The sequence below is a fragment of the Bufo gargarizans genome, chromosome 9 (genome assembly GCF_014858855.1).
Source record: "Bufo gargarizans isolate SCDJY-AF-19 chromosome 9, ASM1485885v1, whole genome shotgun sequence".
Lineage (NCBI taxonomy): Eukaryota > Metazoa > Chordata > Amphibia > Anura > Bufonidae > Bufo > Bufo gargarizans.
This window is the reverse complement of record NC_058088.1, coordinates 135,286,798-135,307,415: the sequence shown is the minus strand read 5'-3', so window position 1 is coordinate 135,307,415 and position 20,618 is coordinate 135,286,798.

Genomic DNA, 20,618 nt, shown 5'->3' with positions numbered 1-20,618 from the left:
ACACAGTTTAATAGAGTAACATAAAACTGCAGTTAAATTACATGAATCATGTCCTATAACATTTTCAAGTATGGAGGAGTAGAATGATGCCGATCTTCCCTGTAGAGATGGGGTAGATAGAGATATGACGGTGGTCTGTACTGCTATAATATATTTCTCTAACCCATCTGTAAACGGAAGCCATCCAAATTTCTCCCCCTTGAGACATCAGCATTAGGCCAAATGCACACGCCCGTGAAAAACGGCTATGTGCATTCGGCCTTATAGAGGACAAAATTAATGTATGTTTTTCTTGAACTGAAAGGAATAATAAGTTACAATAAAAGTACCAAAGAAATTAAGCACAGCTGTATTTGTAATGCGGTGAAAGTTTCATTGTAGTTCTATTATACTCCATTAAACATAGTGCCTTTGCAAGAAACTCCAAAATGCACTCTGCTGAATGACAGAGAAGGTGCTCCACTTTGCCTGTCATTCCCTTAGGCCGAATGCACACGGCCGTGTTCCGCGGCCGAGTGCGGGCCGTGAAAACCCTGCCAGGATTCCTGCTGACTGCTGGAGCGCACGGCGTCATGGGTTGCTATGACGTCGTGCGCTTCATGCAGCCGCTGCTGGACAGTAATACACTAGTATAGTGTATTACTGTACAGGAGCGGCTGCATAAAGAGCACGGCGTCATAGCAACCCATGACGCCGTGCGCTCCAGCAGTCAGCAGGAATCCCAGCAGGGTTATTACGGCCCGCTCTCGGCCGCAAACACGGCCGTGTGCATTCGGCCTTAACTGTGAAGTTTGCCACCGGCTCTTAAACCCCCCCCCCCCTCCCCGGGTTGTAGACAAGCCTTGCATTTAAAGTCTTCTTCAGCACTATGACTTGCAATAGTTCATCAAGGATGCGCATTGAACCCAAACACCTGTGACACCCACAGTAGCCAGGGAAACGCAGCTGAGTCTTCGATGATGAGAAGGTGAACTAATCCAGGCGCATGAGCAGGGGACACTTCAAGACCCTGGCCCAGGAGAGCTGCCTCATCAGTGCCTTCTGTGCTCATACGGGTACAGGATGGACAGGTCCAGTCGTGGGCCTGGAGCACAGCGTGTGTGCGCTGAAGATCATGTATGGGTGTGGAGAGCGTACCCATTACTCCTCACAGACAAAAGGAGGACGAGATAGCCGCTGATAAACACTACCACTGCTAGTGCCCTCTGGCGTGTAGGAATCATCACACGGTTAGGCTGCCTGTGTAGCCGCAGTGTTCTGATACTGACTCAATATGCTTTAAAGAATAAATTGTTGACTACCGATGCATGCAGCGTGTCTACTTAATTTATCAATAGTTTACGGTGTGGAAGCAAAATCTTAATGTAATCAAAATAATCATTCTAGAATGCCAAATTTTTTAAATTATTATGCATGTCATCAAATTTCCTCAGCACACTGAATACCTGCTGCTGTCAGAGTTGCATTTTTTTAAAATTTATGGGCTTACTATGGCCTGTTGGTTTCCCATTCAGCAGTACATATTGCTGCTGCCAACTTTGAACGTGCTGCTGACTGACATGTCATATTTCATTTATGGGCTTACCATGGCCTGTTGGTTTCCCATTCAGCAGTACACATGGCTGCTGCAAACTTTGAACGTGCTGCTGACTGACACGTCATATTTCATTTATGGGCTTACCATGGCCTGTTGGTTTCCCATTCAGCAGTACACATTGCTGCTGCCAACTTTGAACGTGCTGCTGACTGACATGTCATATTTCATTTATGGGCTTACCATGGCCTGTTGGTTTCCCATTCAGCAGTACACATTGCTGCTGCCAACTTTGAACATGCTGCTGACTGACATGTCATATTTCATTTATGGGCTTACCATGGCCTGTTGGTTTCCCATTCAGCAGTACACATTGCTGCTGCCAACTTTGAACGTGCTGCTGACTGACATGTCATATTTCATTTATGGGCTTACCATGGCCTGTTGGTTTCCCATTCAGCAGTACATATTGCTGCTGCCAACTTTGAACGTGCTGCTGACTGACATGTCATATTTCATTTATGGGCTTACCATGGCCTGTTGGTTTCCCATTCAGCAGTACACATTGCTGCTGCCAACTTTGAACGTGCTGCTGTCTGTCCTGATAAGTTATTCAGAGCTATGTTTAGGCCTTTTACTAGACATTTTCCATCTTCCATCCTGTTGATGCTGCTATTGAATTTGCTGATCAGGCTGATTTTTGTTTAGTCCTTACACTACATCATTATATTTAAATGTTGATTATGCATTTCCTACTGAGTTGTGCCAAGTTATGTGTAGACCTTATGCTCAACCATTTTAAACTTCCATCTAGTTGATGCTGCATCTGTCTGTCCTGAACATGTATTTCTAATTACTCTTTATTCTCCAATTTTAACATTAAATTATGATGCTGCCTATCTTGCAGGGTTAGGCGAACTTGGTGTAGACCTTTTACTATGGTGTTTACATTTGCCTGCTTTTGTCTGCCCTGTTCCTGCAGAGTTTAGTTAAGCTATGTGTGGCCTTTAGACAACAGATTTTTCTGTTTTAATGGTAGTTTCAGTAGTTATCCTTAATTGTTTGGCCCTTTGATTTGTATGCCTTCTACTGTTGCGTTACTATTTTACTGCTACTGTCTGGCCTAATGCTGCCAAGTAATGTGTCTGAAATATACTAAATTATTAAAATCTAACTGTGGATTTTTTTTTTCAAGATCATGCAAAGGAGAACCAGCATGGACCACTTATTAGCCCTTGTAATATGACAAGTATTGAGTATTATTATTTTCATAAAATGGTGTTCATGTTTAATATTTGCAAATGTGCACTATTCATCGTATATTGTCAAGAATTTGATTGGAATATAGATAGAATAAAAATGTTTTCGTTTAAAACATTCATGCGGTTTTACGCTTCATTCACCAAAATAATTTATTTTGTTTTATTTTATTTTAAAAATGTTAATTTTGCTTTAATTGGGTTGTTGGCGTCCATGTTGTGGTTCTTTACTTTAGCAAGGTGGGGACCGCATGTGGGCTTCCATTTTCAAAAGGTTTTGTGCACTTAACATTGTACAAGACTGATTGATAAACCTAATGAAAGTTTTTTGTTTTATTTATTATTTTAATACGGACTTAGGTTTTAACACGGTGTTGTCGGTTGTCCTGGAAAGGATGCCTGGCTTCCGTGTTGACCTCTCTACATGGTTGGGTGTTACTGGCGTTATACTCATCCGTGTGATAATCCGGTTTTGGTAATGGAGCGTTATTGCCACATGTATATATAGATATATACATTTATATGTAATCTTACTTCTTGACAATTATATAATGATTATTTTCACATGCTAGTCTAGTGTAATATAATAATAGACTTTAATCTTTCAAAATTAACTGCTGACAGAATAATAATCTTGAAGCCATGCCACCATTTTGTGAGTGATTCTACTCATTGCATCACATGTTGATGTCTTTATTGAGGAAGCTATGCTCCAACATGTCCAGTTTAACAAACGGACACTATATCAGAATCAGGCTAGTTATTTCTTTGCTGACTCATCAATTGTTTCTTTTTTCATTTTTTTATTTTTTTTCAGACACATTTGATGTTTCAAATTTTTTTAAATAATGGAACTATTATAACTTAAGACAATTTTACTATGCAATATTGTCTTATTGAGGTTGAAATTTGGATCACAGTAGTGATAATTTGATACTTTTTTAATATAAAGATACTTTTTTCAAAGTATAAATTTATTTTTTGTTAAAATTTGGTTGATACTCTATATATATTTATTATACATTTTGAATGTAGATTTGTATTTTGAAATCTAAAGCTTTGTTCAATAATACATTTGAAAGGTAATAGTGTGTTCACACAAAGGTTAATTAATGTGCGTCAAACAATAATTTTCTATTATAAATTACGGTCTTTTTTTTTTTTTTTTTCAAAGTAAAGAAAACTTTAATTTTGTGCTCTAAAGTTTTCAGAGCAGCCATTTACAATGAACCAAAATAAGTAAATTTCCTAACGGCAAATTACTGCCCTAAATACTGGAGTGCGATAAACAAAATTCTCATTTTTACAAACATACAACATATTGTTTCATGTAAAACTGAATCTGTAAGGACGTCTCATCTGCTTAACCACGTCCGACTAGCCCCAATCTTCCTCCTCCTCCGCTGCCGCCCTCACTGTAGGTTGTGAAATGCCAGGATTGCTGTAACCGTTGTCCTCCTGGAAGTCACCTCTCTTCCTGCTATCCACTGAAGCAAATTTGCTTGGCTGTGAACTAAAGGTTGGCATGCCATGGGCACTGAACGCCATCTCTTCAAGCCAAGCAGGTACCTCCTGGTGAGAATCGGTTAAAACTTTCACTAGTCCACGGACAATTTTTTGCTCGTCATCACCAATCTTATTAAAAAAAGAAATGGCTTTTCCAGTGTTGCCGCAGCGTCCGGTTCGGCCGATCCTGTGAACATATTCGTCAACATCGCCAGGGATGTCAAAATTTATCACATGAAGGACGTTCTCAATATCTAATCCTCTGGCAGCAACAGACGTGGCAACAATCACAGGACACTGTCCAGAGCTGAAGTCGCCCAGAGCTTTCTCCCGCTCTCTTTGCTCTTTGTCCCCGTGAATGCTTGTGCAGAGGATTTTTTCTTGACAAAGAAATGTTGCAATAAAATCCGCTATCTTTTTGGTTTTCACAAAAACCATTGTGCGCTTATGGCCTATGAGTTGTAAAAGTTCCAGCAGTTTAGCCCTCTTTCCATACTCTTCCACTTCAATTATCTGCTGTTCGACATCACTGCACGTGCCACCAACTTGTCCGACAACCACGATAACAGATAATCTGGCTTCAAAATCTCTCTAGCAAGATTTTGTATGGGTGTAGGGAACGTGGCACTGAACATTAAGGTTTGCCTTTCTTCTCTTTTTGGCATTCCTTGACTTGACAACAATTTTCTTACATCTTCCATAAAACCCATGTCTAGTATACGATCAGCTTCATCCAGAACAAGGTATTTCACTTGGCTCAACCCAATCTTCTCCTTGTTAATAACGTCCAGTAACCTTCCAGGTGTCGCACAAAGGATGTAGCAGCCTTGAAATATCTGGCGCAGTGAATGAGACGTTTGTGTTCCTCCATATATTACAAATGGACGAACGACAGTTCCGTATGCAAATTTCCGAGCATCTAGGTAAATCTGATTGATCAGCTCTCTGGTAGTAGCAACAATTATGGCTTCTGGTTCCTGAAGATCTTTAAACTGACTCGCTGCAATCCCACTTTTCATCATATGAGCCAAGATGGGCAACGGTCTTTTTTTTTAGATAAATGATTTATTGTACAATGTTATATTGGCCTTTTCAATAAAATATAATAATAATGAACTGTTATAATTTTTTGATCTAGATAGTTTATTTTATTAGGACAACATTGTCTATGTAAGCGATGAATACACATGCTGTAGTTGGGGGTTCAATCTTTTTTTTATACTTTTATAATCGGTCTTACACATCCCCATCTGTTAAAAAAAATTGTCTGCTGCAATATAATAACTTGACACTCTCTATTACTGCTTAGTTATGCCAAACTTTGTGAAGTAATTAGAATACTACTTTAACTTACCTACTGCATACTGATCTTGGCCTGATACTTCAGAATTCTGTGTAGTCATTATACTCCACCATTAGCATTGACTTCTTCTATTGTCCTGATCATTGAGAGTTATGTGTAGGCCGTATAATCAACTGTTAATATCTAGCTACTGTGGACTCTGCTGCTGTCTGTTCTGATCATGGCAAGTTAGCATTCAGCCTTTTTAGAATACACATTACCCGCTGCAGCCTGTCCTGCTGAGTTAGGATGAGATTATACTTGACCGTTAATATCTACCAGCTGCAGATGCTGTCTGTCATGATCATACAGAGTTGTGTCAAGCTAGTTGCTTGTCCTTTGTAGCTATGTGAAGTCCTTATACAACACCGTCAGCTGTCCTGATAAAGTTGATTTTTCAATTTACTAATCAACCTACAATGTTAACTTTACCAACGGCTGCTGTCCAGATGAAGCTGACTTGTATGTCTCAGAATATAACGTTAGCTCTAACTGCTGCTGCTGTCCTGATCAATTTGATTTGTTATGTATATACCTCAAAATAAAACACTTTAAATACCTGCTGCTCCTGCTGCTGTACATTTAAAGGTGACTTGTAGCCCTCAGAATACTATAGCTCTACCTGCTGCTGCTGTCTTAATCAAGTTGATTTGTTATGTATATGCCTCATAATACAACACTACCTGCTGCTGCTGTCATGAAAAAACGTATTTATGTGTAGGCCTTATACTACACTGTTAAGATGTACCTACTGCTGTTGTCTGTCCGAACCCTGCTGACTTTGAACGTGGACTAAAGGCTCCTTTACTGATAAGTTTGCAGTTAAAATTAGACAAAAACATAACCTTATAGAAAAATAAGTATGGAATTATTATAAAAATTACTGAAGATCTGCAGGATGATCATTCACTGTTACACAGGGTTGTTATCCAGTGATGTCCCTTAGTGAAATTAGAATATAACAGCTTGCCGTTCTGTAGAGGATCAAGGATGCGCCTTTTAGAGAATAAATACGTGTATAACAGTTTATAACTGGTGGTAATTCTGTTCGTATGGTGCACTGTGGAAGAAAGTGGTGCTCTGTGCCTAGGTGCGGCGCCCCGCACTGTCCCTGGCTACAGAGATCACTTACCCTTCCCGGCGCTTGATATCCTGGGTTCTCTGGTGATGGTCTGCTGTTCCTGGGAGGCTCCTGCGATCCAGTCCGGTTCTCCAGAGACAGCGGCGTGCCTCGTGTTACCAGGGACGCCGGGGGGTGTGGTTCGCGCGTCTGGAGGATGACGTGGGTGGTCACGTGATCACGGACTTTCTCTAAAGCGCCTTCACAGTGTTCTCCCAACTCTATGTGAGTGGTCCACTTTTATGATCTTCATCACCTGCTATATAATTGTAGGGTTTCATGACTTTCAAAATTGCTCCGTACTATTTTTGTGCCAAATATAAAATATTTGCCCTGGGGACAAAATGGCTCATTAACCGTGGTCTAATAGCTGATCTACTAGTCCAGAGCAGCTAGCTAATTATATAAAATAAGGCCTTTTCAGGTATTTGTCAAACACCTGCTGTCTAGATCTCTCCTATTGGACGTATTTCAAAGACATGAGCATTGCTGCTACGTAGCTGAAGGGGGGGGGGGGGTAAGTAGGTGTCATGTGGAGGTGACAAATGCTAAAAAAGACTGTACAACAGCACCTGTCGCCTTAGAGGTGAAGCAGGGGACAACAGTGTTTGGTGGTGTTCAGGTGAATTATATGCTAAAAGTGGAACTAAATGTGGGGTGCATTTAGTCCTGTAACCACTTATTTAATAAAAAACTGTGTGTAAATTCCTTTTTTTTTTTCAATTTGAACAGTTTTTTCTAGAAGACAATCGTTGGCTCATTATGTAAAATTGCGTATTGATCTAATTGCTTAGCATATTTATTGAGGGGTGTAGTTTGCCTAATTGAATCACTTTGTTTTGTTTTCAACTCTAGGGTCACATAAGGGTGTCTTCTCTTAACATGCGACATAGCTCCCAATTACCATTAATTTAAATCCTTTAGCCTAAAGCCATATTGTGCTCCTTGCAGTCTGAAGCCTGCTGTGTGACCAAAGTTAAGGGTTTTGTGCACAACTGTTTGTAAATATACATATTCTGTGTAATACATTCAAGATTTTTTTATGATTTAAACACTACAATGTTTTCAAATAAAATAGTTTGCAATTTATAATTTGTTCAAATTATTTTGATTTTTTTTAACATTTTAATAGATTACCGTTAGACAATTAAATCGTTAACAGACTTTATAGAATAAATTTGGAATTAAATAGAGTGTGTGTGGTTTCTGAAATGGGGTTATTTTTTTGTCGCTGACACTATGTAGGCCACAAAAAGTGACTGCATAACTGTTATTGAATTATATTTCAGTTAATAAATTATCTAAACATGATATATGCATATGGAGATTGTAAACTTATACATTTATTTAATCTCTATGAATCTATATTGTAGCATCAAGTGAAATTTTTATTTTGATTATATAATTTTATTTCTATTTTTTCTTAGATAAGTTACTTTTTGAACAAAGATGGCATTAAAATTTGGACTCAATTTTACCACTGTCATGAAGTACAATGTGTAACGATAAGATAGAACTATGCCCGTGAAAAGTAAACTCGTTTTATTTTAAAGTTATTAGCACAAACATAGATACCTTTTAATATTTAAGAATTTTTTTTAATTAGTGTTAAAGTAGAAATGGGCATGGGGTACTGAGGGTTAATGTTTCTAAATATGTGATGTATACATAATTACAATGATGTGTGCACATATTTATCCTCCTGGTGCGGGATGGTAACCAACGCCTCATCCTCTTCCTCAGGAGCTGGGGTGGCGATCTCCTCCTCAGCAGGAGCTGGGCCAGATGTTCTTGGCCCTTCAGAGGGTCCGGGCTCGTCAGATGGCACCTCCACAACAATCCGCACATCAGGTGGGTTGGTGGCACCTCGAAGACTGTGGGAGGGGTCCGCCTGATCATCCTCTTCTGTGGAGACCTCCACTACATCTAAATCCGCCGTGGTTAGACGGCGGGGGACCGTTGGCACTGGAAGCCCTGTAATCACACAACGTTTGGATTTAGGCTCAATTTAAATGTCCGTAATGTGTTTTTCATATCCACCCACACAAAAAAAAGGACATCGGCAATGTGCGTGACGCATTTTGAAGACCGCACGTCAATGGCAATAATATAATATGACTATTCTTGGAATCAATTGAGGACAATAATGCAAGGATTATTGTGTGTGGGGTCTGATCAATCGGACATTGGCCAGCTGAGCTGATATGTACCTGTCTAGTGAAGTGACGGTACGATATGGGGTGTACAGCTGGTTCGCCTCCCCGTGGTGCACCCTGGGTAACGCTAAATTAACCAGCAAATAATGGCAGGAAGAAATTTTTAGTTTTTCTCCAGACCAATAAGACATAAACTCTATGAAATAGACTATGTGTTTTTATGTGGTATACAGTGTGTCGTATACAGTGTGTGGCAGGAAAATGTATATGCAATGTGCATGTGCTTGGTATTTTTTTGCTGTCCATACATACATACTTGCTAAATAAAAAGTGCTGTGATGGCAAAACAATACTTATTACAACAATGATGAATATCTAATCAGACATCATAAAAGATGAAGTTATATTTAGTGCAAAAATATATTTGTTCTTTTATTTTTTTAAGAACTGAAATGTGGACCCAGAAGTGCGGGTCCGCTTTTCTGGAGACGGGACGCACATCATGCGGCCCCCTTAGAGATGAATGGGTCCTCAAGTCAGTTCAGAAAAATAAATTATGAAATTGAGCACTTGTGAATGGGCCCTTAGAGAAAAAACTCAGAACTAATAAGAAATGCTAAGTAAGGCTATTTTCACAATAGCAGCAGAGAGCTCTGGAACCTCGGATCCGTCCTGCCGCTAGTGTACGCGTGGCTCCGGAATACCGCTCCAAACCCATTGACTGTAGTGGGAACGGGGCGTCATACCAAGGCAACAACGATAAACCATGCTGAGAGGTGCACAGAATAAAACTACAACATGAAGGCATGGTTTGCAGATGTTCATGCCCAGGAATAACGCCACGGTCCCTTGAAAGTCAATGGTGATGGAGCTGTAGTATGGGACCACACGTAAACTAGCGGCAGGACGGATCCGACAAGCTGTTCACATGACGGAACAGCCTGGCGACGTCCATGCTGCTATTGTGAAACTAACCTGTGGGGGATGTATGTAATGTAATGATGGACGGGGACTTTTATTGTAAGGCTCCTTTCACACGAGCAAGTTTTCCGCGCGGGTGCAATACGTAACGTGAACGCATAGCACCCACACTGAATCTTGACCCATTCATTTCACTGGGTCTGTGTACATGAGCGTTGTTTTCCACGTTTCAGTTCTGCGTTGCATGAAAATCGCAGTATGTTCTCAAGCAGCCCTGGCCCCAAAGAAGTGAATGGGGCTGCGTGAAAAACGCATTGCATCCGCAAGCAAGTGGGGGTGCGATGCGTTTTTCACTGATGGTTGCTAAGAGATGTTGTGTCTAAACCTTAAGTTTTTTATCACGCGCGTGAAAAACTCATCAAAACGCATTGCACCCGCGTGTAAAAAACTGAATGTAATCGCAGATTAAACTGAGTCAACTTTCTTGCAAAATAATGTGAGTTTCACTGAACACACCCTGGACGTATCTGGACCTAATCCATCCGTGTGAAAGGGGCCTAAGGGCTGTTTCACACGAGCGGATGCAGTGCGTGACATCCGCTCCGTGAATGACAGCCAAGACCCGATGCGGACAGAAGCACGGAGCAGTAATATGACTGATAATGCTCCGCGCCTATATATTTATTATTATGTGTGTGTGTGTGTGCAAAGTACAAAATCAGCCGGTTACATCATACATCACTACCGCGCTGTGTTGGTAAATATATGTATATATATATATATATATATATATATATATACACTCACAGCGAGATAGAGATATATGAGGTAAAGGGATGATTTGCTATGTTTCACAACAGGTAAAAATAAGTAATAATTTGTAAAGGGTGATAAAAAAAAAAAAAGTACCAGACTCTCTCACTGAGCTCTTTGACCCAGTCCGGGTGCCTCTGTTTCAGGTCAGACCACTTTTTGACGATTTGCATTTCGTCGTGGGTCCGTCCAATTTTTTTTTCTAAGGCCTTGACGACCCCCACGACGATCACCCTCTTCTCGGCCTGCTTCCGGGTCCAGTCATATCCCTTCTTCAACATGCGCTGCAGGATAAAGATGCAAACATGTATTACAAATACAAGGATTATTAATAAATATCATCCAAAACACAGCAAAAAGTATTTGTTAGAAGGTGGAAATATTATATTTAATGTTCACCTTATAAGATCGGATTGTATTGCGATGTATGTGGGTGGGGTCTGAGCAATCGGATATTGGCCAGCTGAGCTGATATGTACCTGTCTAGTGAAGTGACGGTACGATATGGGGTGTACAGCAGGTTCCCCTCCCCGTGGTGCACCCTGGGTAAAGCTAAATGAACCAGCAAATAATGGCAGGAAGAAATTTTTAATTTTTCTCCAGACCAATAAGACATAGGGTTTTACTTTAGACATTTGTGAAAGTGGAGTGAGCTGTCAGAGTAATGATAAATCTGGCCCTATGTCTTTGTGTGTGGTATGCAGTGTGTGGTATGCAGTGTGTGGCAGGAAAATGTATATGCAATGTGCATGATATTTCTTTGCTGTCCATACATACATACAAACATAATTCTTACAAAGAGCTGTGATGTCAAAACAATACTTATTACAACAATGATGATTATCTAATCAGACATGATTACAAATAAAGTTATATTTAGTGCGCAGATATATGCGCATAACTGCGCATGCGCGAATATTTAAACATACTATTGATTAATAATTACTATACTATACAGATATGGTGCGAACATGCATTCAAAATGTTATGACATGAAGTGTTGTACTTACGGTTAGCAGGAGTTCATCCTCTTCGTCCCACCATTTTCTCTTGTCAGGAGAAGAGTTGAGCGAACACCTGGATGTTCGGGTTCGAGAAGTTCGGCCGAAGTTCCCGGAAATGTTCGGGTTCGGGATCCGAACCCGATCCGAACTTCGTCCCGAACCCGAACCCCATTGAAGTAAATGGGGACCCGAACATTTCGGCACTAAAAAGGCTGTAAAACAGCCCAGGAAAAAGCTAGAGGGCTGCAAAAGGCAGCAACATGTAGGTAAATCCCCTGCAAACAAATGTGGATAGGGAAATGAATTAAAATAAAATAAATAAAAATTAATCAATATCAATTGGAGAGAGGTCCCATAGCAGAGAATCTGGCTTCACGTCACCCACCACTGTAACAGTCCATTGTCAGATATTTAGGCCCAGGCACCCAGGCAGAGGAGAGAGGTCCCTTAACAGAGAATCTGGCTTCATGTCAGCAGAGAATCAGTCTGCATGTCTTAGCAGAGAATCAGGCTTCACGTCAGCCACCACTGTAACAGTCCATTGGTATATATTTAGGCCCAGGCACCCAGGCAGAGGAGAGAGGACCCTAAACAGAGAATCTGGCTTCATGTCACCAGAGAATCAGTCTGCATGTCATAGCAGAGAATCAGGCTTCACGTGAGCCACCACTGTAACAGTCCATTGTCATATATTTAGGCCCAGGCACCCAGGTTGAGGAGAGAGGTCCCTTAACAGAGAATCTGGCTTCATGTCAGCAGAGAATCAGTCTGCATGTCTTAGCAGAGAATCAGGCTTCACGTCAGCCACCACTGTAACAGTCCATTGGTATATATTTAGGCCCAGGCACCCAGGCAGAGGAGAGAGGACCCTAAACAGAGAATCTGGCTTCATGTCACCAGAGAATCAGTCTGCATGTCATAGCAGAGAATCAGGCTTCACGTGAGCCACCACTGTAACAGTCCATTGTCATATATTTAGGCCCAGGCACCCAGGTAGAGGAGAGAGGTCCCGTAACTAATTCTCTGCTGACATGAAGCCAGATTCTCTGCTATGACATGAAGACTGATTCTCTGCTGAGATGAAGCCAGATTTTCTGTCTTCATGTCATAACATAGAATCAGGCTTCACGTCACCCAACATTGGAACAGTCCATTGTCATATATTTAGGCCCCGGCACCCAGACAGAGGAGATGTTCATTCAACTTTGGGTTGCCTCGCAATATAATGGTAAAATGAAAATAAAAAAAGGATTGAATGAGGAAGTGCCCTGGAGTACAATAATATATGGTTAAGGGGAGGTAGTTAATGTCTAATCTGCACAAGGGATAAACAGGTCCTGTGGGATCCATACCTGGTTCATTTTTATGAACGTTAGCTTGTCCACATTGGCTGTAGACAGGCGGCTGCGTTTGTCTGTAATGACGCCTCCTGCCGTGCTGAATACACGTTCAGACAAAACGCTGGCCGCCAGGCAGGCCAGCACCTCCAAGGCATAAAAGGCTAGCTCTGGCAACGTGGACAATTTAGAGACCCAGAAGTTAAATGGGGCTGAACCATCAGTCAGTACGTGGAGGGGTGTGCACACGTACTGTTCCACCATGTTAGTGAAATGTTGCCTCCTGCTAACACGTTGCGTATCAGGTGGTGGTGCAGTTAGCTGTGGCGTGTTGACAAAACTTTTCCACATCTCTGCCATGCTAACCCTGCCCTCAGAGGAGCTGGCCGTGACACAGCTGCCTTGGCGACCTCTTGCTCCACCTCTGCCTTGCCCTTGGGCTTTCACTTGTTCCCCTGTGACATTTGGGAATGCTCTCAGTAGCGCGTCTTCCAACGTGCGCTTGTACTCGCGCATCTTCCTATCACACTCCAGTGCAGGAAGTAAGGTGGGCACATTGTCTTTGTAGCGTGGCTCCAGCAGGGTGGCAACCCAGTAGTCCGCATACGTTAAAATGTGGGCAACTCTGCTGTCGTTGCGCAGGCACTGCAGCATGCAGTCGCTCATGTGTGCCAGGCTGCCTAGAGGTAAGGACAAGCTGTCCTCTGTGGGAGGCGTATCGTCATCGTCCTGCCTTTCCCCCCAGCCACGCACCAGTGATGGGCCCGAGCTGCGTTGGATGCCACCCTGCTGTTACCATGCTTCTTCCTCATCCTCCTCCACCTCCTCCTCGTCCTCCTCGTCCTCCAGTAGTGGGTCCTGGCTGGCCACATTTGTACCTGACCTCTGCTGTTGCAAAAAACTTCCCTCTGAGTCACTTCGAAGAGACTGGCCTGAAAGTGCTAAAAATGACCCCTCTTCCTCCTCCTCCTCCTGGGCCACCTCCTCTTCCATCATCGCCCTAAGTGTTTTCTCAAGGAGACATAGAAGTGGTATTGTAACGCTGATAACGGCGTCATCGCCACTGGCCATGTTGGTGGAGTACTCGAAACAGAGCTACAGGGCACACAGGTCTCGCATGGAGGCCCAGTCATTGGTGGTGAACTGGTGCTGTTCCGCAGTGCGACTGACCCGTGCGTGCTGCAGCTGAAACTCCACTATGGCCTGCTGCTGCTCGCACAGTCTGTCCAGCATGTGCAAGGTGGAGTTCCACCTAGTGGGCACGTCGCATATGAGGCGGTGAGAACTTTATGCAGCAGCTCTGACATGTCGGGGTAGTTGTGAATGAACTTCTGCACCACAAAATTCAGCACATGCGCCAAGTAAGGGATGTGCGTCAAGCCGGCTAGTCCCAGAGCTGCAACGAGATTTCGCCCATTATCGCACACCACCAGGCCGGGCTTGAGGCTCACCGGCAGCAACCACTCGTAGGTCTGTTGTTCTATACCCCGCCACAACTCCTGTGCGGTGTGGGGCCTGTCCCCCAAACATATGAGTTTCAGAATGGCCTGCTGACGTTTACCCCGGGCTGTGCTGAAGTTGGTGGTGAAGGTGTGTGGCTGACTGGATGAGCAGGTGGAAGAAGAGGAGGAGGAGGAAGCTGAGTAGGAGGAGGTGGCAACAGGAGGCAAAGAATGTTGCCCTGCGATCCTTGGCGGCGGAAGGACGTGCGCCAAACAGCTCTCCGCCTGGGGCCCAGCTGCCACTACATTTACCCAGTGTGCATCTAGGGAGATATAGCGTCCCTGGCTGTGCTTACTGGTCCACGTATCTGTGGTTAGGTGGACCTTGCCACAGATGGCGTTGCGCAGTGCACACTTGATTTTATCGGATACTTGGTTGTGCAGGGAAGGCACGGCTCTCTTGGAGAAGTAGTGGCGGCTGGGAACAACATACTGTGGGACAGCAAGCGACATGAGCTGTTTGAAGCTGTCTGTGTCCACCAGCCTAAATGACAGCATTTCAAAGGCCAGTAGTTAAGAAATGCTGGCATTCAGGGATCGAGGGTGGCTAGGTGGGAATTTACGCTTTCTCTCAAATGTTTGTGAGATGGAGAGCTGAACGCTGCCATGTGACATGGTTGAGATGCTTGGTGACGGAGGTGGTGGTGTTGGTAGGACATCCCCTGTTTGCTGGGCGGCAGGTGCCAACGTTCCTCCAGAGGCGGAGGAAGAGGCCGAGGCGGCAGCAGCAGAAGAGGCCGAGGCGGCAGCAGCAGAAGAGGCCGAGGCGGCAGCAGCAGAAGAGGTAGCAGGGGGAGCCTGAGTGACTTCCTTGTTTTTAAGGTGTTTACTCCACTGCAGTTCATGCTTTGCATGCAGGTGCCTGGTCATGCAGGTTGTGCTAAGGTTCAGAACGTTAATGCCTCGCTTCAGGCTCTGATGGCACAGCATGCAAACCACTCAGGTCTTGTTGTCAGCACATTGTTTGAAGAAGTGCCATGCCAGGGAACTCCTTGAAGCTGCCTTTGGGGTGCTCGGTCCCAGATGGCGGCGGTCAGTAGCAGGCGGAGTCTCTTGGCGGCGGGTGTTCTGCTTTTGCCCACTGCTCCCTCTTTTGCTATGCTGTTGGCTCGGTCTCACCACTGCCTCTTCCTCCGAACTGTGAAAGTCAGTGGCACGACCTTCATTCCATGTGGGGTCTAGGACCTCATCGTCCCCTGCATCGTTTTCCATCCAGTCTTGATCCCTGACCTCCTGTTCAGTCTGCACACTGCAGAAAGACGCAGCAGTTGGCACCTGTGTTTTGTCATCATCAGAGACATGCTGAGGTGGTATTTCCATGTCCTCATCATCAGGAAACAAAAGTGGTTGTGCGTCAGTGCATTCTATGTCTTCCACCGCTGGGGAAGGGCTAGGTGGATGCCCTTGGGAAACCCTGCCAGCGGAGTCTTCAAACAGCATAAGAGACTGCTGCATAACTTGCGGCTCAGACAGTTTCCCTGGTATGCATGGGGGTGATGTGACAGACTGATGGGTTTGGTTTTCAGTCGCCATCTGTGCGCTTTCTGCAGAAGACTGGGTGGGAGATAATGTGAACGTGCTGGATCCACTGTCGGCCACCCAATTGACTAATGCCTGTATCCCGTCAGGCCTTACCATCCTTAGAACGGCATTGGGCCCCACCAAATATTGCTGTAAATTATGGCGGCTACTGGGACCTGAGGTAGTTGGTACACTAGGACGTGTGGCTGTGGCAGAACGGCCACGTCCTCTCCCAGCATCAGAGGGTCCACTAACACCACCACGACCATGTCCGCGTCCGCGTCCTTTACTAGATGTTTTCCTCATTGTTATCGTTCACCACAACAAAAATATTATTTGGCCCAATGTATTGAGTTCAAATTCAGGCCTTTTTTTAAAGACACCTAACACTTTCTGGCTATCTATTTCGGTACCGTATTACACTAATTGAGGCACAGCAGTAACCACAGATTTAGCTGACTATAAATTTGAGGCCAATTATTTAGGCACTGGGTGACAGGTATACGTTTACAGACATAATTAGACTGGGATATGCACAGTAGCGTGTGTGGTAATTATTGAGAATGACCCTATGTGCACCTTGAATCTTATATACCCTTTTAGGGATAGATTTAAAGGAGGTCTGATACAGCAAAAACCACTAATTTAGAGAATTGCTAAATTGGGAATTGTATTTCAACCCAGAACAAAAACTGTGCTTTGACGGACACTAAATAACTTGACCAGCTACAGCAATAACGACAGATTTGGATGACTACAAATTTGAGGCCTATTATTTAGGCGCTGGGTGACAGGTATACGTTTACAGACAGAATAAGACTGGTATATGCACAGTAGCGTGTGTGTGAAGTTATTGAGAATGACCCTATCAGCACCTTGAATCTAATATTCCCTTTTAGGGATAAATTTAAAGTAGGCCTGATACAGCAGAAACCACTAATTTAGAGAATTGCTAAATTGGGAATTGTATTTCAACCCAGAACAAAAACTGTGCTTTGACAGACACTAAATAACTCGCCCAGCCACAGCAATAACCACAGATTTAGCATACTACAAATTTGAGGCCTATTATTTAGGCCCTGGGTGACAGGTATATGTTTACGGACAGAATTAGACTGGGATATGGCCAAAAAATAACCAGACTATTGCTGGTTAAATGCACTTGGTGTGACAGCTTGACCAACCACACTATTGAGGGTTAAATGCACTTGGTGACAGGCTCAGCTTGCCCCTGATGTCGTATATGGCCAAAAAATAACCAGACTATTGATGGTTAAATGCACTTGGTGTGACAGCTTGACCCTGATGTAGGATTTAGCCAAAAAACAACCACACTACTGTGGGTTAAATGCACTTGTTGGCAGCTTGTACTGGCGCACAACAAGACACCAAATGGCCGCCGATCACCCCAGAAAAAAGTGACTGAAAAAACGCTCTGGGCAGCCTAAAAACAGTGAGCAATTCAATAGCAGCAGTTCAATCATCCACAGCTGCAGATCGATCTCTGAATGAAGCCTTTTGGAGGAGTTAATCACTGCCTAATCTCGCCCTAACGTCGCAGCTGCAACCTCTCCCTACACTGATCAGAGCAAAGTGACGTGCGGTGCTACGTGACTCCAGCTTAAATAGAGGCTGGGTCACATGCTGCTCTGGCCAATCACAGCCATGCCAATAGTAGGCATGTAACGGCCTCTTGGGACAAGTAGTATGACGCTTGTTGATTGGCTGCTTTGCAGCCTTTCAAAAAGCGCCAAGTAAGTGACGAACACCGAACCCGATCCCGGACTTTTACGAAAATGTCCGGGTTCGGGTCCGTGTCACGGACACCCCAAAGTTCGGTACAAACCCGAACTATACAGTTCAGGTTCGCTCATTCCTAGTCAGGAGTCGACTCAGGAAGATTCACTCTTAAAATGGAGCTGACGTACTCGCGATAAACCACGCCTATAATGGGCGCGCACGTGCACGCGCACAACCGCAACACACTTACTTAGATGGTGTATGTAGCGAATAAATGAATAGAGAGAATAAGCGAATATATCGAATAGGCAAATTATCTAACAGGCAGCGGTTAGGCGAATATTTGAAAAATGCTATTGATTGACCCTGACGTACTCGCGATAAACCACGCCTATAATGCGCGCGCACGTGCGCGCGAACAATCTCATCACACTTATTATTTTAGGTGGTTATGTAGCGAATAAACGAATATAGCAAATAGGCGAATTATCTAACAGCCAGCTAATAGGCGAATTTTTGAAAAATGCTATTAACCCTAGTTAGTTAAAATATACAATCGGAACTGAGTTTTCATGAACGTACGGAAAACTTAGATCCGATGGTATATTCTAACAACACAGTGAAGTGACGCTTGTCGGGTTAGAGTGTTAAATGTATAACATAATATGTATTATGCGATGCGAAAATTCGAATTATCGCATATGCAAAATAATAACGAATTAGAATATTCGCTAATATTTTACGAATATTAAGGATAAGCTAATAAGCACATAAATGAAGAAAAATCAGGTGGAGGTGCTCCCAGTAAAGAGGATCCGCCCTTCCTCTAGCAATTGAATATATAGAAATAGAAATACTGGGCACTCTCACTTTATGGTGAATCAAACACTTTATTATACATATAATTGGTTAATATGTAAACGCATAATCATAATAAAACCATCAAATGGACTTGAATAGAATTAATAAAACACTAAAAATACTACCTAAAAGTACAACAATAGAGATAAAAATATATTGTATATTTCCACAATAGGACTAAAATAGTGACCAGTCCATAGAAATAGATGAACAATGGAATCCTGACTGCTTGCTACTAGTGGTCATGTAGCTACAAGCAATTTTATCGCAATATAGTTGGAGTCCACACTTTATATTCTCTTTAAGAAGATTTAGGATGCTACAATCAATATGGTTCACCTGCGTGAGTATACTCGCGGCGTCCCGCTTTTACTCACTGTGCAGTGTCATTTTCTTTGTCGGTAAACTTGCGATCCAAGCACTCCTCACTACTCCTGCCGTAGCTGTATATTTCCAAGGCTTTCGTTCCGGTGTCACTGCGGTCCTCTGGCTGCCACTCTGTAGTTACTTAGAGCCGGCAAGCCCTGGGACTCACAGTGCCTTTCCCCACGTCAGCTGTCCTGCGACACGATACCTTGTATCCTCGTGCTCTGAGTTTGTAGCCGCCGGCGTGTCAGGGCTTAGTAAGTTACGGAATCCTTGGGTAATTTAAAGTACAACCCAGCCTTGGTAATTCCAGCATATACTTCTTATGATTGATCAGGGGGTCTGAAGAGACCCCCTGATCAATCATAAGAACTGTATGCTGGAATTACCAAGGCTGGGTAATGTGGACATCCTAACATCCTAACATTACCTAATGTGGACATCCTAGCTACACTATTCAGGGCTATACTATCATAAGCCAGCCGGTCTCTGGCGCCTCCTCTATCTTGGGGCCTTGTGACGGTATTGAAATCCCCTCCAAAGACCACCTGCCGGCTCGAAAAAAGGAAAGGCTTGATCCTTATGAGGAGGCTTTTCCTCTCCCACCTAGATTGGGGCCCATAGATTTTAATCAGGCGGAGTTCTTGCCCCCTCATGAGGACATCCAAGATCAAACACCTCCCCATTTCTAACTCAATTATCCGTCGGCTTTCAACCGGTGCGGAAAAAAGGACCGCCACTCCACTATACGGCTCAGCCGCAAGAGACCAGTATGAGGGCCCAGATCTCCATTCCCTCTTTGCCTTATGAACTGCTGCCAAATCGGACAGCCTGGTCTCCTGCAAAAACAAAATGTCAGCTTTAATCCGGCTGAGAAAATCAAAGGCTGCATAGCGAGCCGCATCCGACTTGATACTGGCGATATTAATGATCGCCAGAGTCAGCAGAGTGTGTGCCGCCATACAGGATGATTGAGTTAGATGTCCTTCTTCTTTCCACCCCTCCCGGGGCTATCTTCTAAGGCAGTGCACCCTCTCTTGAGGGAGACAGTGGTGTCCATCCCTTCTGATACCACTGCCCGCCCCTGCGCACCACCCTTGGCTTTCTCAGATCCCAAACCTCTTCTTGCCTCCTCTCCTGAGGACCTTACATCCCCCCCGGAGAGGGGCGCGGGGCCCCCTAAAGGCTCTCCCTCCTGCTCCTCCGGTACCCCACCTATGACCTCTTCCCCAGATGAAGAAGAGGCGGCGATCTCATCCAAAGTGAGATACCGGTTGGAAAGCTCCAGAGGGGAGCCGGTTGCACCTTCCCTGGCCACTCTGGTAGAGCTTCTTGTTTTGGTTCGTCGTTTCCCTTTGATGTTTTCGGGCTCAGTCCCACTACCCTCTGCTGTGCTTTCGTAGTATGAGGACTGAACCTCCTCGTCCTGTTCCAGTCTCCTGATTTCCACCCTTAGCTCGCTGTCCCCTAGGGTCTCCGATCCTCTACGGGAGGCCACCGCTTGGGTAGGGCCAGGCATCACCCCAGAACGGGGATCCACCCGCTCCCTTTCCGCCTGGCGCTTCTCCCTCCGTCTCTGCCTAGACAGACCATTTCTGTTCTTCCCAGACCCCTGACCTCCACTGCCTCCGCCAGC